Here is a 20911-nt window from a genome sequence, read left to right as displayed (position 1 = left end):
TTGACTGTTTTTCTGCCTATGAACATGTCTATATGTATAGCAAACTACTTGTCTTATTAGCGTCACTTTATTTGATTCTTGGACTGCAGAAACTGGAAGAAACAACTGACAACATAAGCCAGACTTTTCTTAACTTTCCCCTTCAGAAGTTCTGAACAAAGAGAGGAAGGAATCTAGAGCACTCAAAAGTTCCAATTAAAGGGAACTGGACTGCATATACAGATGTTCAAATTCCTATTAATCTTTCAAAGTTTTTCCTTCAGTGCCTATTTTGTAAAAAGTGATTGGTACATTTATCCATATTAGGCACTGATATGTTCATACTGTCAATTTTTATTAAAATAAATGAGAAAAGGCCTCAGTATTCCCACCTGAGATTAGATGTTCTAAAAATATCTTGTGAATGGCTTGTTCATGGACATCACAAAGATTTCATAAAAGATGAAATAGTAAGTATAAGCCAAGGGAGATATATTTTAGGGTTTTATGAGATAAAAAAAAAAAGAAAGGATACAGAAGAATTTGTAGTTCTCAGTAGACCTGATGGATGCCTGAGTTCTTCCCTTGATCATATTTTTTTTTCAGCAGTCCAAATGTTGAAGAAAATGGAGCTGATTAACCCCCAAACAGATCATCTGTGAAGAGAAAGAATGGTCATCTGCCAAGAGAACCTATCCTGCTAAAGCTTCTGCAGTCTTCCAAGGGTCAAAGACATTTTTTGTCTTCATGTCCAGTTTCTCCTGTGTTGTAAGTCTCAGGTCTTCCTGCAGAGACACAGGTTTCCTTAGTCCACACTTTGCACAAAGCCACCACACCATGTTTTGTGATTTAGCCCTTCAAAATAGACATCAGACCTGAGAGAACCACACTGACACATGGAGTCTGAATTCTGGGGCACAGAATAAACAGCCCTGTGCATCACAGGGCACCACCTTCTCTGTGCGTGTTTCTAAATCTTACTTTTTTTCTTTTTTATACTAGGGATTGAACCCAGGGACATCTCCTGGGGTGTTACTGAGCTACTGAGCCTCCAACCCTTTTGTTTTTTATTTTGAGACAGAGTCTCACTTAAGTTGCTGAGGCTATCTTTGAACTTGTGATCCTCCTGCCTCAGCCTCCCGAGTAGGTGGGATTACAGATGTGTGCCACCACCCAGCTTCTAAGTCTTCATGTATTGTTTTCTCAATCTTTTCATGTCGTGGATGCAGGTAGACAATAAAGAAGTTTAGCTCTTTGTCCCTTTTGTCTGTTAGCTTCTGTCCTGGGGGTTTTTCTCTTTGCCCTTCTAGAGCCCTTTCTATACATCCATCACAGGCCAGTGAGGTTGGCCTGAACAGACATCAATAGACTCCTGCTTTCTGGCTTCTGGTTGGGTTTGGCTAAAGGAAATCATCAGTGGGAGATGGGAGTAAGGTGCAAAGTGAGGTGGAGGTATTGGTGGTGTTAGTAGGGACTTATTAGTATAGCTCAGTTCCTTCCAGTTTAAGATGGGTGTCTGAACTGGGTGCCAGGGTGTGTAATTCCAACTACTAGGCAAGAGGAAGCAGGAGAATCACAAGTTCAAGGCCTGCTTGGGCAATTTAGTGGTACTTGTCTGAAAATAAGATTTAAAAAAGGCTGGGATATAGCTCACTGATAGAGTGCTTGCCTAGTGTGTGTGAGGCCCTGGGTTCAATTTTAGTACCAGAAAAACCAAGCAAGCAAGCAAGCAAGCAATGGGTGGTCTGTATTCCACTTCTAATGGGTAGCCTTTTCCTTATAGCTGCTCTCTTTGGAAGCCCAGATATTCCTTCCCTGAGATCCTTCAGGCCTAGAGAGGGCAACCAAGGGACTGTACTCTCTGATGTTGATTTCTTAACTCCTGCCCACATCTTTGCAAAGGTTCCTTTATTAAAATCTCCTCAACTAACTTAGTTTGCTTGTTATTAGTTTCTTGCTGGGACTCATTGATAGTATTTTTTATGTTTCTCTCTGTTTTTTCCCCCCCTTTCTGTCGTTTATATCCTTGTTTGCTCGTTTGGTATTGGGAATTAAAATCAGGGCACTTGACCACTGAGCCACATCCTCAGCCCTGTTTTGTATTTTATTTAGAGAGAGAATTTCACTGAGTTGCTTAGCACCTCGCCATTGCTGAGGTTGGCTTTAAACTCGCCATCCTCCAGTCTTAGCCTCCTGACCCTCTGGAATTACAGGCATGCACCACCATGCCCAGCCTTGTTTTTCATTTTGAAACAGAGTCTTACTAAGTTGCTGAGGCTGGCCTTCAACTTGTGATCCTCCTGTCTCAGTCTCCTGAGTTTCTGGGATTACAGGTGTGTGCCACACCATGCCTGGTTATTCATGTTTTTATCAAAGTAAAATCGAATTTACTTACCATATTTTGGGATGGTGATGAGCTTCAATTAGTGAAAAACTTAAATTATTTGAAAAATGTTGAAAGCAAGGTATTGTTGTGGCTGGGAGTATAAAATGGCATAACCACTTTGGAAAACAATTTGACAGTTTATTAAAGAGTAAAATATATAGACAGGTGGGGTGTGGTGGTGCACACCTATAATCCTACCTATTTGGGAGACTGAGGTAGGAGGATCACAAGTTCAAGGCTAGTCTTGGCAACTTAGTGAGACTATGTCTCAAAATAAAAAATAGAAAGGGCTGAGGAAAAGCACCCTGATGTTTGATCCCCAGTAACTAACACACACACACACACACACGTAAAATCCACTTCTACCACATGATTTATCCATTCCATTTGTAGGTATTTACTCAAGAAAACTGAAAGCCTATAAGGATTTTTACATGAAGATTCATAGAACCCTTGGGTTCAACCCCTAATACCTAAAACAAACAAACAAAACCAAAAAAAAAAAAAAAAAAAAAAAAGAGAGGAAAAACCAAACCAAAACCAAAACCCCAAACACTAATTGTGCACTTTCAATACTTGAGATTTATTATGTGTCAGTTTTATTTCAAAAAACTATTTAAAATAACATACAATGAAGGGCTTAAATATAATATAGTAGTTTCTATTGCTGCTGTAATGATCTACCGCTCACTTAGTGGCTTACAGCAATGTGAATTTGTTCTCCTGTAGTTCTGGAGGTCAGAGGTGTGAGATTAGTCTTGTGGACATAAAGTCAAAGTGTTGACAAGGCTGGTTTCTTTTGGAGAGTCTTAGGGGATAATCCATTTTCTTGTGGTTTTTGGCATCTGGTGTCCACCTGCATTTCTGCCCTGTGGCCCCCTTCCTCATCTTCAAAGTGCATCAGCTCCAGTCTCTGTGGTATATCACTTTCTCTTCTTCTAGTAATACCACCTCCTCCTCTCTTTTCCCTCTTATAAATACACTTGTGATTACATTCAGGGCCCACCCGGATAACCTGGGATAATCCCCCTCTAAAGATCTTTAACTTAATCAGACCTAAAAAGCCTTTTTTGTCACATAAAAAATATTCACAGGCTCAAGGGATTAATGTGGGTATCTTTGGGGTCATTATTCAGCTTACCAGAGATGGTACATTGTTCACTCTGTGAAAATGCATATTGCTTAAAATCTGGGAATGGCTTATCTCTTTTTCTGCTTTGCATTGAGGTATTTGTAAACAGCCTTGGCTCTTGGAGAGAAGGGAACAACTTCCAGGTTGGATACTATCTGAAAAAGCTCACTGTACAGAACTCATTAGCTGTGCCACTTCTTGTGCAGAATTATAAAGCAAATTCAGTGTAGCAGCCTATATGTTTCAAGCCTACTCTCACATGGATGATGCTTTTTCCTGAAGAAAGGGCAGGGGGAAGAATGGACATTTGTTCTAAAGCTAATCTTTATCTTCCAAGATTCAATCTGTCTTTCATTAGCTCATCTTTTTTTTTTTTTCATAATACCCAATGCAATTTTAATGTCTTTCACCCCACATTTTTTACTGGTGCATTATAGATGTACATGCTGATGGAATTTGTTGTTATATTTCTGAATATGCACATGATAGACAAAATAACAATATAATTTGGCCAATATCACTCCCCAGCACTCTACCCCATTCATTAGCTCTTCTTTAATCACAATCCTGGTCTGAGCAGTGTTGGGAAAATCCTCACCACCTGATCACTCTCTAGAAAGCAAGCATCAGGGTCCACACGTAGAGCCCCTTCTGGGGGAAGCTTTAAGATAGAGCTCTGACTCCTACATCAGTATAGACCCTTGGGAGTGGGGGAGGCTAGAGGTAAGATGTATTATTCCAGGGAATGAGATTGGAGGGAGACTTTGCCTCTTAAGAAGCCCTGTGGGGGCAGCAGATGGAATCAGAATAATGCTGTTGTTTCCCACACCCTCTGGGGTGGCCACCTTGTATATAAACTGGCTTATACTGGTAGAAGGCTCCATTTGTGGAAGCAGACCTGTCCAGTCCAAAACTTTCTCCAGACTGGGTATTCTCCAAAAGAGGGAGTCACAAACAAATAAGAGACTCAAGACTTGAATATAGACTGGGGTAGCTAGTGGTTGAGTTTTGGGTGTCTCTGGCAATGACTTTGGGATCTACTGGATGGTTTTTAAGTAGTAAATTGAGGGGGATAGCCCACATTTACAAAGCATTTCCTGAAGGCAAGGGAGAAAGTCCTGTTTGTTCCTACTTGCTTCTCTGATAGGCCAGTTTTCCTTCACAAAATGTAGAGTCTGGGGACTCTGCCATCTCTCCTCTGCAAAGGTCAGGTGAGAGAGGGTGTGGGAGCCTGGGGAGATGGGAGCAAGGTCAGGTGTGGACACAACTGAAGTTCCATTCCTTGCCTGAAGGGGTCAGCAAAGACCCAGGTAGGGTGGAGACATCTTGACTCCAGGGAAGACATTCCCAAGAGTCCATCTGGCCCCAGGATATAGCTCCTGCCTAGCTGCTTCTGGTTTCTCTGCCTGAACACTGACAGCTCTTCCCACAGGGTTCCCTACTTGACTGGAGATACTGGGTAGGCCCTGACTGTTGGATATAGGAAAGGGAATGGACCCCCGGTCTGGATTGAAGGGGCCATCAATGTATAGAATCTCCAGCTCTCTCCTCTTGGGCATTCCTGGGATGTCTGTGTTCCAGTCAGAGCCTGCAATCAAGCCATCAAAGCTAATAAGATTATTTCTGCGTTAAATGAAATTATGGATGAAGGATGGAGATGCAGGAAACAGACTAATGGTTCTAATGTTTTTTTCCAACCTTTCACTTCTCAATAAAGTGCAATCATCTGACTCCTTGTTTAGGTTTTAGGAAAATGATGACTCCTCTGAGAAGCTGTGATTATTGTGTTCCTCATTCGTCTGTGTCTAGTTGGGTGGGATCAGGCAGAAGGAACCCTGGTGGAGAAGGGCAACAAGTCATAGTCTGCCTCTTGGATGAGCATCTCACTTCTTACCTAGTTTCTTTGGTTGCTATACTTTCAATAATATTCTATTTATTGTCAAAATATTTTTATTTTTAATACAAAATATTATAAGAATATATTATCATTAAAAAATAGAGGGAAAGCAAAAGCTCCTTCCTTTACTCATCCTCTCCTCTCCCAGAAGTGCCTGCTGCTGTTCATTTGAGGGAATATCTTTCTCTCTCTGTGTAGTGGTTTGAAAACTTGTCTACAATTATTTGATGCCACTTCCTTCAAAAAGCAAAGACGAATTTCCCTTGTCTTAAGGGTGGAAAGTACTTGGTGACTCACTTTTAAGGCATAGAAGGTGGCAGGAGTGATGATTTACGATGTCTGAAATTAGGGCAGAAATGGGTAGGGGCTTCTTCCTTTTCCCTGCTTCTCTCAGAGGACCTGCTTAGGGAGAATCAGCTTCTATGTTGTGAGGACACTCCAGGGGACCTAAGGAACTGATGCCTCCTGCCAGCAGCCTTGAGTGAACTGTAAAGGAATAACTGGACTAGGTTCTGCCCCCTGTGAAGGTATAGGCTCCCAGATGACATAAACACTTTTTTATATTGACAAAGAGTTGCTAAGTGAGTTGATTTTTTTTCTTGGACCAGGGATTGAACCCATGGGTGCCTAACCACTGAGCCACATCCCCATCCCTTTTTATTTTTTATTTTGAGACAGGTTCTCACTAAATTCTTACATCCTCCCTGAGTTGCTGAGGCTAGCTTTGAACTTGTAATCATCCTGCCTCAGCCTTCTGAGTCTCTGGGATTACAGGCATGCACCACCATGCCCAGCAGTAGCTAAGGGTTTAAATAACAGGTCTGACTATTATTTAACAGATAATAAAGCTTGGGTTACCTGGAGGTTGCTGATATTGGATTGCCCTTCAGCACTAGAGAAGTTATTACCCCAGCTGCTGGAGTGCTGCTGGCAGAAGCCCTCAACAATTACACCTCAGAAATTTTCTAAACTAGAAACAGTTGTCTTGCCCAGGGTCGTGCCCACTTCTTAGCAGCCCACATTCAGTGATTGGTTAATGATGGCACAGAACTCGGCCCTTCTGCCCCAATTCAGGAGGCTCTGAAGAGCCATCCCATCTTCAGAGCTCCCTGCAGGATTGGCCAAGGCATCCCTGGGCTGTATTGTAGCTAAACTTCATTCTGTATCCAACACCTTCCCTTTCACAGCTCTTGATACCAAAAGCACTCCTGCATGCTGGTCTCTACCTCAGAGTTTGCTTACTGAGAAACCCAAGCGGGGATAATGGGTACCAGGAGTGTTCTAAGAAGGGAGATGAAGAGATAGGTCTTAGAGCTGGATTTTCAGACACCCAGCTGGCATCAGTGGTGGTACGTGGACACCCATAACCTGAATAAGTTGACCATGCAACTGCTCACTGGTTATCAGCTGTGATTGTATTCTTGTGGAAGGGAATGAATTAACTGGTGCAAGGTTTCAGGCATTTGAGAAATATGGAGGATATGGTTATTATATTGATGTTCAGAAAAGGGTAACAAAGCCAAGAGTAATTAATCATTTATTGTAAATGTTGTCAATGCTGGAGGAGCTCCTGGGGGGCATGTAAAGAAGCTATTACTTCCTGCAGCCAGAGGACAGAGACAGTTGAGAATCAGACTCAGGGCTTAAGAGCAGGGGAGCTCCACAGAAGGTTCAACCCCACTAAGGCAGGTCTGCTGTGTCCGTCAGGGACGAAGGTGGGAAAGAACATATCAGAGTTGATGCACCCAGAATCTTGAACCCCACATTTTCCCCTAGGAATCAAGGGGCAGGAAGCAGGAGTGGCCCTGTTAGCCATCTTTCCCAGTGGCCAACAGGGGAAATTTCATCCTCATTCCCATATCTTTGGGGGTCTGTGAAGTTAGAGGTCATGGATCCCAAAGGGAAATGCTTTCACTTGGGAACAGGCAAGAATTTTATTGAACTATAAGCTGTGGCTTCATTTAGATACTTTGGGTTCCTTGTGACAAAGAACAGCAGGGAAATAGAAGATTCACCATCATTTTTTGGTATTAGGGACTGAACCCAAGGATACTTAATCATTGAACTACATCCCCAGTCATATTTATTTTATTTTATTTTATTTTGAGACAGTCTCACTAAGTTGCTTAGGTTGGCCTTGTGATCCTCCTGCCTCAGCTTCCTGAGCTGCAGGGATTACAGGTGTGCACCACTGATTTACCATCTTGAGAGGACTGAATGACCCTTCTTAAGCAGGAAAGAACTGCTATAACAGAGAGGGGCATATGAAAAAGGCAATATGGGAACTATCTTAAAATATATATGGATATAAGCCTTTGACATAGATGTGTACTTTGTGAATATACTTGCAAAAATATACCAAAATGCATAAATGAGACAGTTCATGTTGGAATGATTTGTATTGTAAAACTAAAAACAAAACAAAACAAAATGGCTCCCTGGAAACTACATAATATTTATTTATTAATAAGGAATTGGCTAACTGTATGGCATATCTACCCTTATCACAGAACTCTATGCATGTATTAAAAGAGCTATATGTGCTGGTCCCTAAGATGCATTAGTAAGTGCAAAAATTATATCTCTTTAAAAAAATAAAAAATAAATATACATGTTGATATGCACACAGACAACTTTTTTCCATGAGGAATATATATATATATACATATATATATATATATATATATTTCTTCTTCTTCTTCTTCTTCTTTTCTTTAGCAGTGATTGTCTTTGGGGAATGAAGTTGGCAGATTTTAAATTTTAGAAATTTTTTATATTTTCCATAATATTTGGCTTTTCTAACCACGTATTACATTGTTTTCATTTATAAATAGCTAATAGCAAGTAACTGGAAAGTGGTCTCATAAGCCATTTTATTTTTTTATTTTTATTTTATTTATTTATTTTTTAAAATATTTATTTTTCTAGTATCGGCGGACACAACATCTTTGTTTGCATGTGGTGCTGAGGATCGAACCCAGGCCGCACGCATGCCAGGAGAGCGCGCTACCGCTTGAGCCACATCCCCAGCTCCTTTATTTTATTTTATGTTTTGGAGAGAGAGAGAGAGAGAGAGAGAGAGAGAGGGAGAGAGAGAGAGAGAGAGAATTTTTTTTTAATATTTATTTTTCAGTTTTCGGCAGATACGACATCTTTATTTTATTTTTATGTGGTGCTGAGGTTCCAACCCAGCGCCCCGGGGAATGCCAGGCGAGCGTGTTACCGCTTGAGCCACATCCCCAGCCCCAGTCATTTTAATTTTAGTCTTTAAAATTTTTTTGCTTGAAAAGAATGAATGAATGCTATAGAAACCAGGACGAGAAATGTAGGTAGGTTAATATTCTGCTCCCTGCTTTTGGGCTTTGAATCACTTGTGAATTAAGACAAAACACCCTAATGAAGAATCCCTTTGAGTATAATCACCTTGAAACTTCTCAATCCTTCACCCCATCACCTTAGCCTTCCCAAGAAGGAGCTGTATCTTCAGGGGTTATTTGAGTTACAAAAGTTACACACACACACACACAAGTGTGCATGGGTACATGCATGAATGTGATGACACGGAGGGAAAACGACCTTCTCCTGGCAGCACTCAGTTCAGGGGCCCCACATTCAAATTGACAGATACACTCGTCCAATCTACTGCTCTTCAGCAGAGCCATGCTGAGTCCTTGTGGTGGGACGTAAACCTGGGGCTGGTCTGGGAAGTTTCTCCTCTCATATCATGCCTGGGCTGAGCTCTCTGTCCACACTGCCCTGGAGTCAGAGGCAGCTGTCTGTCCCTCCTCCTTCTCTTCCTCTCCGTGGATTTCCTCTCAGGGGCTCAGCACTAGTTCAGCCATCTGGTCTCAGGGATTGTTCAACCCCTCAGGCATGCTATAGTAACCCCATCTGTCCAAACAACTTAGATTCCTTCCTCTCAGAAGTCCTTTGGTCTCTATCTAAGTGTGTAAGAAAGAGAAAGAGAGATTTTGGGGTGTGTCTGGATACCTGGTAGCATCAAGAACTGTGTCATATTCCAGTGGGCACATCAGGGGAGTGGAGATGTGACCCTGTTTGCTGCAGAGTTTGCACCTATGTCCACCGTCAGTTTAACATCCTTTCATTCCTGTACAAGAAATTCACAAGGGGATGAATCTCTCTGCTGCTAAATCCTGTGACATTCCCGTAACCAGGACTGGAGTGTCCACAGCATTACCAGATTTAGTTGCTGCCCTCAGGCTCTGTCTCTTGGTTTCCCTGGGATGTCAGTTCTTCCCAGGGAGTGCCAAATCCTCAAGGCGCTGGGGGTAGGTTAATGATTTAGCGTCTCCAGCATTTTGGCTTAGATTCAGGGAAACAAAACTGGATGGTGTATGGGGCTGGAGAACTGAAGAGCTCTTCTCCTAAACTGGAATTTTGTGACTTTGCAGTTGGTGATCATAATATTCCTGGTCCACAGTGGGATCAAGCAGTTCTCTGTTTTAGGATTAGTAAAGTCACAAGCTTCTTTTCAAATTTGATTTTGAAGATGTTAAGATTATGTCTCTAATCACGCACTCTGGAACATTCCTATTAATTCAGTTCAATAGACATTTATCAAGTGGCCAAATTATCTAATGTTGCCTTAGGCTTAGAAAGTATATATTCCATTAGTAAACAACACTATTGCAGTGGAAAAAATCAGAAAGGTGTTCAGGGATGGGAGGGTCATCTGAGAATCTGTTTATAGCTACAGTGCTTAGAAGGCATGCAGAATAGGTAGAATGGAGCTGGAAGAGACCAGAAAGTTCTAAAGAGAAAGAATAAGATCACGCCTGTGTCGGGCTCCAAATTCCTTAATAGGACACCCATAGCACAAGAGTTAAAAACAAGAATCAACAAATGGGACTTACTTAAACTAAAAAGTTTTTTCTCAGCAAGAGAAACAATAAGAGAGGTTAATAGGGAGCCTACATCATGGGAACAAATTTTTACTCCTCACACTTCAGATAGAGCCCTAATATCCAGAGTATACAAAGAACTCAAAAAATTAAACAATAAGAAAACAAATAACCCAATCAACAAATGGGCCAAAGACCTGAACAGACACTTCTCAGAGGAGGACATACAATCAATCAACAAGTACATGAAAAAATGCTCACCATCTCTAGCAGTCAGAGAAATGCAAATCAAAACCACCCTAAGATACCATCTCACTCCAGTAAGATTGGCAGCCATTAGGAAGTCGAACAATAACAAGTGCTGGCGAGGATGTGGGGAAAAGGGTACTCTTGTACATTGCTGGTGGGACTGCAAAATGGTGAGGCCAATATGGAAAGCAGTATGGAGATTCCTGGGAAAGCTGGGAATGGAACCACCATTTGACCCAGCTATTGCCCTTCTCGGACTATTCCCTGAAGACCTCAAAAGAGCGTACTACAGGGATACTGCCACATCGATGTTCATAGCAGCACAATTCACAATAGCTAGACTGTGGAACCAACCCCGATGCCCCTCAATTGATGAATGGATAAAAAAAATGTGGCATTTATACACAATGGAGTACTACGCAGCACTAAGAAATGACAAAATCATGGAATTTGCAGGGAAATGGATGGCACTAGAGCAGATTATGCTAAGTGAAGCTAGCCAATCCCTAAAAAACAAATGCCAAATGTCTTCTTTGATATAATGAGAGCAACCAAGAACAGAGCAGGGAGGAAGAGCAGGAGGAAAAGATTAACATTAAGCAGAGTCATGAAGTGGGAGGGAAAGGGAGAGAAAAGGGAAATTGCTTGGAAATGAAAGGAGACCCTCATTGTTATGCAAAATTACATATAAGAGTTTGTGAGGGGAATGGGAAAAAAATAAGAAGAGAAATGAATTACAGTACATGGGGTAGAGAGAGAAGATGGGAGGGGAGGGGAGGGGGGATAGTAGAGGATAGGAAAGGTAGCAGAATACAACAGTTACTATTATGGTATTATGTAAAAATGTGGATGTGTAACCGATGTGATTCTGAAATCTTTGTAAAGTTTTGAATAAAAAAAATAAATAAATAAATAAATAAAATAAAGATCACGCCTGTAATCCCAGTGACTCAAGAGGCTGAGGCAGGAGTATCACAAGTTGGAGCCAGCTTCTGCAAATTATCAAAGCCCTCTGCAATTTACAGACTCTTTCTCAAAATAAAAAATAAATTAGGGCTGGGGATGTAGCTCAGTGGTAAGTGCTCCTGGGTTCAATCTCCAGTACCCAAACAAAACAAACAATTTTTTTTTTTAAAGAGAGAGTGAGAGAGGGAGGGGGGAGAGAGAGAGAGTTTTTAATATTTATTTTTTAGTTCTCGGCGGACACAACATCTTTGTTTGTATGTGGTGCTGAGGATCGAACCCGGGCCGCACGCACACCAGGCGAGCGCACTACCGCTTGAGCCACATCCCCAGCCCCCAAACAAACAAATTTAAAAAAAGAAGGAATAAACAAATCTACTTCATTCATATCCCAGATGACCTCTGGAAGCAGATTCCTAGATACAATTCTGATTCTCTTCATTTATTTCTCCCTCAAGCTGTTCTTTCTCCTGAAGTTGGTTATGCTAACCGAGTGAGGTCCCAGCCCTTGAGTAGGAAAGCATTTGTCTGAAGGAGAAGTGTGAATTGAAGTTGAAGAAGCTGCATCTATATTAAAGATACATGGGCTCTTTGATCTTGGCTGACTAAAACAACATGCTCTTGGAGAGACAGAATGTTATAGATCAAGAGCCAAAGTTATCTTGGGCTATCTTTAGTCCCCATTACTGGGCACTTAATATCAACCTCTGTATCTGACCTAACATTTCTTGATTTCTGGATACAATTCTTGGAATGTATTGCTAAGCTTGACACACTTCTAGCCTCCACCAAGCCTAAAGCTAAGACTGCAATAAAGAAAACATAAAAAATGTCACAGAGGACATGCTGGAGATGTAGCTCAGTGGTAGAACAGTTGCCTAGCATGTAATGTTATGGTGTGAACTGATCAATACGATCAATAAGTAAAGGTTATAGACTGTAGGAATAAAGATTTTGAAAAGTAAGATAACAGAAATAAGGCATCCCACACTGGTACTTAGAAGAATCTTTTTGTTGCCCCTGGCTTTCTTCACTGAGCCAACACACCACTGCAAAAATAAGGGCAGGAAAAGACGGTGACCTTCTCGCTTTTTGAACTTTCCTGACAAAGGGGAGTGGGACAGGGCATTTTATGTAACTATGAATAGGTGCCTTTTCAGGGAAAACAAAACTGAACAAAACCAGGTGCTTCTTCTTCTTCATGGTCTTCTTCTTCTTCTTCTTTTTTTTTCTAAAGAAAAAAAAATATTGTCAGAATCTACTTTACACATCATAAAATTTAAGTGTAAAATTCATTGATTTTTTAATATTTATTTTTTAGTTTTAGGTGGGCATAATATCTTTATTTAATTTTTATTTGGTGCTGAAAATTGAACCCAGTGCCCCATGCATGCTAGGCGAGCACTCTACCACTGAGCCACAACCCCAGCCTCTCATTGATTTTTTAAAAGTAACTTTACCAAGTCGTGTGACCTGCACAATTAAGTTGGTGCTCTGGTTTGGAGAGGGGTTGAATGTATCACCAAGGCTTCATGTGTTAACATTTAATCTCCATTTTGCTTTACTTTGTGTATGACCAGAGAAGTGAAAAATTGTGCTCTATATGTGTAATATGAATTGAATTACACTCTGCTGTCATATATAACAAGTTAGAATAAATAAAACTATTGAGGGACACAGCCAAGTCGGGATGATGCATGGTATTTTGCCACAAGTAGTGGTTGAGAGGTGACGCCAGCGAGCCATTAAGATGATGACTTTTGAATTCTTGAGGAGTTCCCGTTGAGTTCTGGTTGAGCTCTCGCGGGGATTCCTGAAGAGTTTGCATTGGTTGGGGAGGTGCCGGAGGAGGGATTTCTGGTTGGTGGTTCCTGGAGGAGCGGCGTGGCGTTTGGGAGAGTTCCTGGGGAGCATGTGTGGAGTGTGCTGATGGAGTTCAGAAATAAAGTTTGTTCCTGCTTTAGTGGCTCATGATTTGTGCCCAGCCAGACTGCAGCAATTGGTGGCCTGTGCAGGGAACGCCTGAAGCTCAGAGGTAAGTGAAATTGCTCACCCCTGAGGGAAGACGAGAGAATGGGTGACCATTTCAAAAAACAATGTGTTCTTGTTTTGACTTGTTTTGCTTTTGTTTCAAGCTGCCTATCCCTAGAACTTTCTCAGGCAAACTGGGAAAAATGGTTGGCTCAAGGTTTGAAGTTGTTCGGCCCTGAGGAAGAGATAGAGATAGACCACGAAAATACATTTCAAGAAAATAGGAAAATTGATTCAATGATTTTTTGTTCCGTTTTTGTTTCATTCTGTTTCGGTTTTGTTTTGTGTTATCTTGTTGGGTTGTGTTATCTTTATAGTAGATTAGAAATTAGTAAAAAACAAACCGAAAGAGTGTTAAGTAAATTGTTAGAGGTTCAGACCATGGAGAAAGACATTTTAGATCAAGCAAAAGAGAAGGTCTCTCGAGCTAGTCAGACAGAAGAAGAAACTTTAAAGGAAAAGGGGCTATTAGGGAAAAAGCTACAACAGGAGGCTGCTACTAACACCGCTCTGTCACCAGAGGGTGTAATTCAACCAACAGCTCCACCCATGGAGACAGCTGAGTGGTCCAAAACCCCCGTAGTTGATAGATGGGATCCTGAGACAGGACCTCAAAGATTAGCATGCCCTGTATTTGAGCAGGTAGGAGGGCAGCGAATTCACTGTGCTTTAGATTTCAAAACAGTGAAGCAGTTAAAGGAGGCTGTAACAACCTATGGTCCCCAAGCACCCTTCACTGTAACCATGGTTGAATCCATTACCAATTTGGACATGACGCCAGCAGACTGGGCTAGCATGTGTAAATCTGTGCTAAGTGGAGGACAATATTTGTTATGGAAGGTTGCCAATGAGGAATTTTGCATGGAGACGGCTAGGTGAAATGCAGCAGCCGGTTACCCTCAAAGAAATTTAGATATGTTGTTAGGAAAAGGACCTTATGAGGGTCAACGGCAACAACTTGAATATGATCCTGCTATATATTCACAAATTGCTGCAGGTGCAGTTAGGGCATGGAAGACTTTACAAGGACATGGAGATTTACAAGGTCAATTATATAAGATAATACAAGGAGCTAATGAACCTTTCGCTGAATTTGTAGATAGGCTTATTCAAACAGCTACCAGAGTTTTTGGGGACACAGAAAAAGCAATGCCATTAATTAAACAGCTAGCCTTTGAGCAAGCAAACAGATGGTGCAAGGAGGCCATTAGACCATGGAAACATGGAGATTTAAACACATATATTAAATAATGTAGAGACATTAATGAACAAGGGCAAGTCTTGGCAGCTGCAGTACAACAGGCTTTAGATGCCAGGCTGAAAACATGCTACAATTGTGAACAAACAGGACATTTTAAAAGGAATTGCCCCATAGGAGGAGGGTTTAACAAAGCTAGGTATCAAAGGAGTAGAATACTGGGTATTTGCCCATGATGCAGTAGAGGGAGACATTGGGCTAATGAATGCCATTCTCAAACCACCATTGAGGGTACTCCATTATCAAAAAACGGACAAGGACCAGGTGTTTACCCACGATATCATGGAGAAAGGCATCAGGCTCCATTGCCAAAAAATGGACAGGGGGGGCCCAATGCTCCGGGGCCCACAACCACAAATATACGGGGCACTGGAGGAACCCAGTGACACCATCAGGGTAGTGCCCAGGACACATTGTCCATTAGATCTCTCATCAGACAAACCAGAGGAAGTGCAGGATTGGACATCTGCACCTCCGCCAGAGCAGTACTAACTCTAGAGATGGGAGTTCAAATCATTCCCATAAGGGTAAAAGGGCCTCTTCCCCAATGAACAGTAGGCTTATTATTGGGACGCAGTTCTTCTACTCTAAAAGGACTTATGATAAGTCCTGGGGTAATTGATCCTGATTATGAAGGTGAAATAAAAATTATAGCTGGTTCTCCAAAGAGTATATCAGTAATTTCACCAGGAGATAGAATAGCACAGTTATTAATAATACCCAGTCTACATGATAAATTTTCCAGTAGTACTATAGAAAGAGGTTCCAGGGGATTAGGCTCCACAGGTGTAGATTGGGCTATACTGTCTTTAAATTTAGATTCTCGCCCAATGCTAAAACTAAATATTCAAGGACATGAATTTAATGGGCTACTGGATACAGGTGTAGACCTTAGCATCATATCTCGTCAAGAATGGCTGAAACATTGGCCATTACAACAGGCCACTCAAACACTTCGAGGTCTAGGAATGGCAACTAATCCCCATAGAAGTGCAATAGTATTAGATTGGAAGGATCCTGAAGGATGTGAAGGAACTATACAGCCATATGTATTGGATCATCTTCCTATAAATTTATGGGGACGAGATGTCCTAGATCAATTAGGTTTGACATTAACAAATAACATCAATCCAAATGCGCCCACTATTAGGGCTAGACAAGATTTTAGGAAAGAAAAAAAGATTAGGAGAACAAGAACAAGGTATAGCAGCACCAATACAAATAGATCAAGAAATAGATAGACATGGATTGGGTTTTCAGAAGGGGTCACTGAGACAATAAAAATTACTTGGAAATCAGAAAGACCAGTATGGGTTCCTCAGTGGCCCCTGACTAAAGAAAAGATAAAAGCAGCCTATGACCTGGTCAAACAACAATTAATGGAGGGACATATACAACCTTCCGTATCTCCCCATAATACTCCCATTTTTGTCATTAAAAAGAAATCTGGTAAATGGACATTATTGCAAGATTTAAGAGCCATTAATAATGAGACGGTTATTATGGGATCTGCTCAATTGGGGATTCCCCAATTGTCTGCTTTGCCAAAAACCGGGTATGTTTTAGCTATAGATATTAAAGATTGTTTTTTTTTCAATTCCAATTCATCCTGAGGATAGTCCACGTTTTGCATTTACTATCCCTGCACTGAATCATGAAGGTCCTGATCAGAGATATGAATGGAAAGTATTCCCTCAAGGGATGGCTAACAGCCCAACTATGTGTCAAATTTATGTTAACAAAGCAATCCAGCCACTTAGAAATCAAAATCCTGAACTATAAATATTTCACTATATGGATGATGTATTATTAGCACATAAAGATAAAAACACATTGCTAGAATGTTATGCCACACTTACAAATTTATTAAAAAATTATAATCTAGAGATAGCAATAGATAAAGTACAATTAAATCTTCCAATTAATTATTTAGGAGTTCTATTATCCTCAACCATGGTCCGTCCACCAAAAATTCAAATACGAGTAGATCAACTCAAATCACTTAACGACTTTCAAAAGTTATTAGGAGACATAAATTGGATAAGGCCTTATCTAGGCATACCAACAGGAGAGTTGGGACCTTTATTTGATATCCTAAAAGGTCCATCAGATCCAAATTCACCCCGCATGTTAACGCCTGAAGCAAGAAAGGCATTAAAAATTATTGAAACAAATATGTAAAATATGCATTTGGATAGAATTGATGTAAGTTTGCCTTTATTATTTATTGTATACCAACAAAAAATATTCCTACAGGAGTATTGGCAAGAAGGTCCATTATTGTGGATACATTAATCTTATTCTCCTAAAACTATTCTTACTAGATATCCTGAGGCTGTAGGACAATTAATACTCAAAGGAATAAAAGCAACAAAGGGAGTGTTTGGAAATTCTCCCAATAAAATTATTACTCCATATACTATGGATCAAATTGATGAGTTAGCTAATGAGTTAAATACTTGGGCAATAATCATGTGTAAATCTAATGTTTCATTTGATAATCACTTACCATCTAATCCTTTATTGTTTTTTTGGTCTTCGCATCCTGTAGCTTTTCCAAAAATGACAAGAAAAACACCTATAATGAATGCTCCAAATATATTTGCTGATGGGTCAAATAATGGTACAGCAGCAGTAGTTACCCCTGATCAAACTTTTACATTTTTTGTACCCAAACAATCAGCTCAAAAGGTAGAGCTTAATGCAGTATTACAAGCTTTTGTGATGTTTAAAGATTCTGTATTTAATTTATTTTCTGATAGTCAGTATATAGTTAATGCTATAGTATCCCTTGAAGATGCTGGTAGGATTTCCCCTTCCTCTACTGTTTTCTCTTTGTTTTCCACTGTACAAAGTCTAATCTGGAACAGAAAAGATCCATTCTTTATAGGACATATAGAGCATATACAGGATTGCCTGGAGCCCTTAGTTTGGGCAATGATTTAGCAGATAAAACTACACATGACATACATATTTTCTCTACACTAGAAGAAGCTACAAATTTTCATAAAAGGTTCCATGTCAATGCTAATACTTTACAAAAGCGTTTTAAAATAACTAAGGAACAAGCTAGACAAATAATAAAACAATGTCAAAATTGTGTGACCTTCTTACCACAAGTTAATCTTGGAGTCAATCCTAGAGGACTGATACTAACCATATTTGGCAGATGGACATCACCCACTTGCCAGAATTTGGAAAATTAAAATATTTGCATGTTACAGTTGATACTTCTTCCGGATTTTTGATGGGCTCCCTTCATGCCGGAGAAAAAACTAAAGATATTATAGCTCATTGCTTACAAAATTTTGCCACTGTGGGTATTCCAAAATAGTTAAAACCAGATAATGGTCCTGGTTATACTTCTACCTCTTTTAAACAATTTTGCTCATCATTTGGCATTACTCACATAACAGGAATCCCATACAATCCACAGGGACAGGCATAGTTGAAAGAGCTCATCAAACTATTAAAATGTACTTATTAAAGCAAAAAGAGGGAATTGGAAAGGTGTATATATCCCCCAAAGATAAACTTAAAATAACCCTTTTTACTCTAAACTTTTTAAATTTGGATTCATGAGGACTTAGTGCTGTGGAAAGGCATATGTATCCAAAAAATGTACATAAGCCTAAGGTACTGTGGAAGGATATTCTAACAGGACAATGGAAAGGTCCTGACCCAGTGATTGTCTGGAGTCGGGGTTCTGTTTTTGTGTTTCCACAGGGAGAACAGCAGCCAATTTGGATTCCAGAGAGACTAACCAAAGTGATTTCTACAGACCAAAAAGAAGATTATTTGACTCAAATCCATAACAGCTGATATCCAGAGCTCCAGCTTAGCTATTCTTACATCTGCGACAGTGATTCTCCCACACCTGGAGGCTAATGAATAATGAACACCATTAAGGCCTATTTCAAATGTAAAAAACCTTGAGGCTTGCTTGTGGGAATATCTTCAGACCCATATGCAAGTTACAGAAAAAAGGATGGGATATCCAAATAAGAGTCAAACCCAGGTGGTAACTATGATGCTTTTTTCAATATCTATTTTATTATTGCCTTTTCCCACATCATAAAGTTCTATTTTATTTTTTGAGCTCATACAGACCTAGGTTAATGTTTTTCTGATCAGTTTTATTTTTTGACTGTGGAGTTTTTAAACATTGCAATGGAGATTTCACCTGTGTAAAGCTACAAGGCCTTTACTATTGACTTATGTGTTGTATGTTATGTGTGCACTTGTGTTTTGTGTTGTATGTCTGTATGTGCGTATGTCCATATATCATATATGAGGAGCGCTCATGAAAAAATGGATCCAAATTTTTTTTTATTCACGTGATTTAAATGGTTTAATTTAAATTGGGTAAACAGCTGTTGAGGATTGTTTTAATATGTGAACAAATAAGGAGGTTAACAGATCTGTTTGTTTACTTTCACCTTTCCTTTTCATTATATTTAATAATTCTGTTCAGGATAATGTAAATTGTTCACAAAATTGTTTTCTTAGTGCCTGTTGGAATGTTACATAATTTTTTTTTTTTTTAGCCATCATTGCCAGAATTCCTATCTTCATCCTAGTGCCGGTGAAGACAAAAATAAAACCAAACTACAGCTTCTTCAATAGCTATCACAGTAAACTGTATAAACTGATGCATCAATGAATAATAACTCAACAAGCAATGCTCAGTCAAGGAGTTGATTTACTTTGGGAGGAAATGGACATACTGATAGATTCCTCTGCTTTGATCTGCTTGCAGAACTTGCCTGGACTATGTATCACTTGTATGCATTGTGAACTATCTGTTGGTGCAGCGAATTGTGGTAGTGTTGGCGTATCTTTGCTGATGGTGTCACCGGTGGTATAATTTTTCCAAAGGAGCTGTCAATTGGCTTGGTGTCGTGGCATTTCTGTATCCTCCTCCCTTCTGCTAGTGATGGTCTAAAATTTGGGGGCCAACAGAGGTGAGGGTAGGCCTATCCACAAGTATGGCTGTATGCTGGACCAGTAGTCAGTGACGGGTAAGATCCAATTGCAGTGGTACCAACCTAAGACAGGAGGCTGACGCCTTGAGGTAAGCTCATCCGATGACGGGTAAGGGCCATATGTAAAAAATACTGGACAGCCTAACAGGCACGGTCCCTAAGCCATATTGCTGTTGTTTAATTAAACAGAAGGGGGGAGATGTTGAGGGCCACAGCCGAGTCGGGATGACGCATGGCATTTTGCCAGAAGTAGTGGTTGAGAGGTGACGCCAGCGAGCCATTAAGATGATGACTTTTGAGTTCTTGAGGAGTTCCCGTTGAGTTCTGGTTGAGCTCTCGTGGGGATTCCTGAAGAGTTTGCATTGGTTGGGGAGGTGCCGGAGGAGGGATTTCTGGTTGGTGGTTCCTGGAGGAGCGGCGTGGCGTTCGGGAGAGTTCCTGGGGAGCGTGTGCGGAGTGTGCTGGTGGAGTTCAGAAATAAAGTTTGTTCCTGCTTCAGTGGCTCTTGATTTGTGTAATATGAATTGAATTACATTCTGCTGTCATATATAACAAGTTAGAATAAATAAAACAAAAAAATCTCCATTTTGAGTATTAAAAGGATAGAAACTTGATCATATGGTGTTTAGAGGTGGGGCCACTGGAATGTGATTAGCATTAGACCACTAATGTGATTAGCATTAGACCACCAGACACTAGAGTTAGGGCCACTAGAATGTGAATAACAAGATCATTCAGGTGGATCCTCCACAATTGAGCCCTGGTGGCTTTAGAGGACAGAGAGAGGCCAGCAGAGACACACAGACACATGCACTATCGTACCATGTAGGGCACTGCATTTGTCAAGACTGCTACAACCAGGCATCACTAGAAGTAGATGATTGACCTTGGACTACCAGAACCAGCAGACAAAATAAACCCCTTTTTGTTAAAATGTACCCAGTCTGTGGTATTGTGTTATCAGGGACAGAAGATGGACTAATGGTTAGTCTTAGAACAATTCCATTCCCTTTACAGTGAACCCTGTTCCTATTCCCAGCCCTAGGTAACTTTTTTTTTTTTTTTAATGTTTATTTTTTAGTTTTTGGCAGACACAACATCTTTGTTTGTACGTGGTGCTGAGGATCGAACCCGGGCCGCACGCATGAAAGGCGAGCGCGCTACCACTT

At 40.5% G+C, this 20911-nt stretch overlaps 1 long non-coding RNA gene across 4 annotated transcripts in view; it reads left to right on the top strand.

Annotated features, from left to right (window-relative positions):
* The window catches only part of LOC143395141 (uncharacterized), a 79091-nt gene extending 58848 nt beyond the window's left edge, over positions 1-20243 (top strand). For 2 of the 4 annotated variants that reach the window (XR_013090744.2, XR_013090741.2), the window contains one exon: positions 586-1239. This is a non-coding gene — a long non-coding RNA (uncharacterized LOC143395141). Of the gene's footprint in view, positions 1-585; positions 1240-18483 lie in introns of those variants that run through there. The other 2 variants (XR_013090742.2, XR_013090743.2) reach the window with 2 other exon arrangements.
* The last annotated feature ends 668 nt before the right edge of the window (positions 20244-20911 follow it).

The sequence above is a fragment of the Callospermophilus lateralis genome, chromosome 3 (assembly GCF_048772815.1).
Source record: "Callospermophilus lateralis isolate mCalLat2 chromosome 3, mCalLat2.hap1, whole genome shotgun sequence".
NCBI classification, from domain to species: Eukaryota; Metazoa; Chordata; class Mammalia; order Rodentia; family Sciuridae; genus Callospermophilus; species Callospermophilus lateralis.
This window is presented reverse-complemented; position numbering and strand designations above follow the sequence as displayed.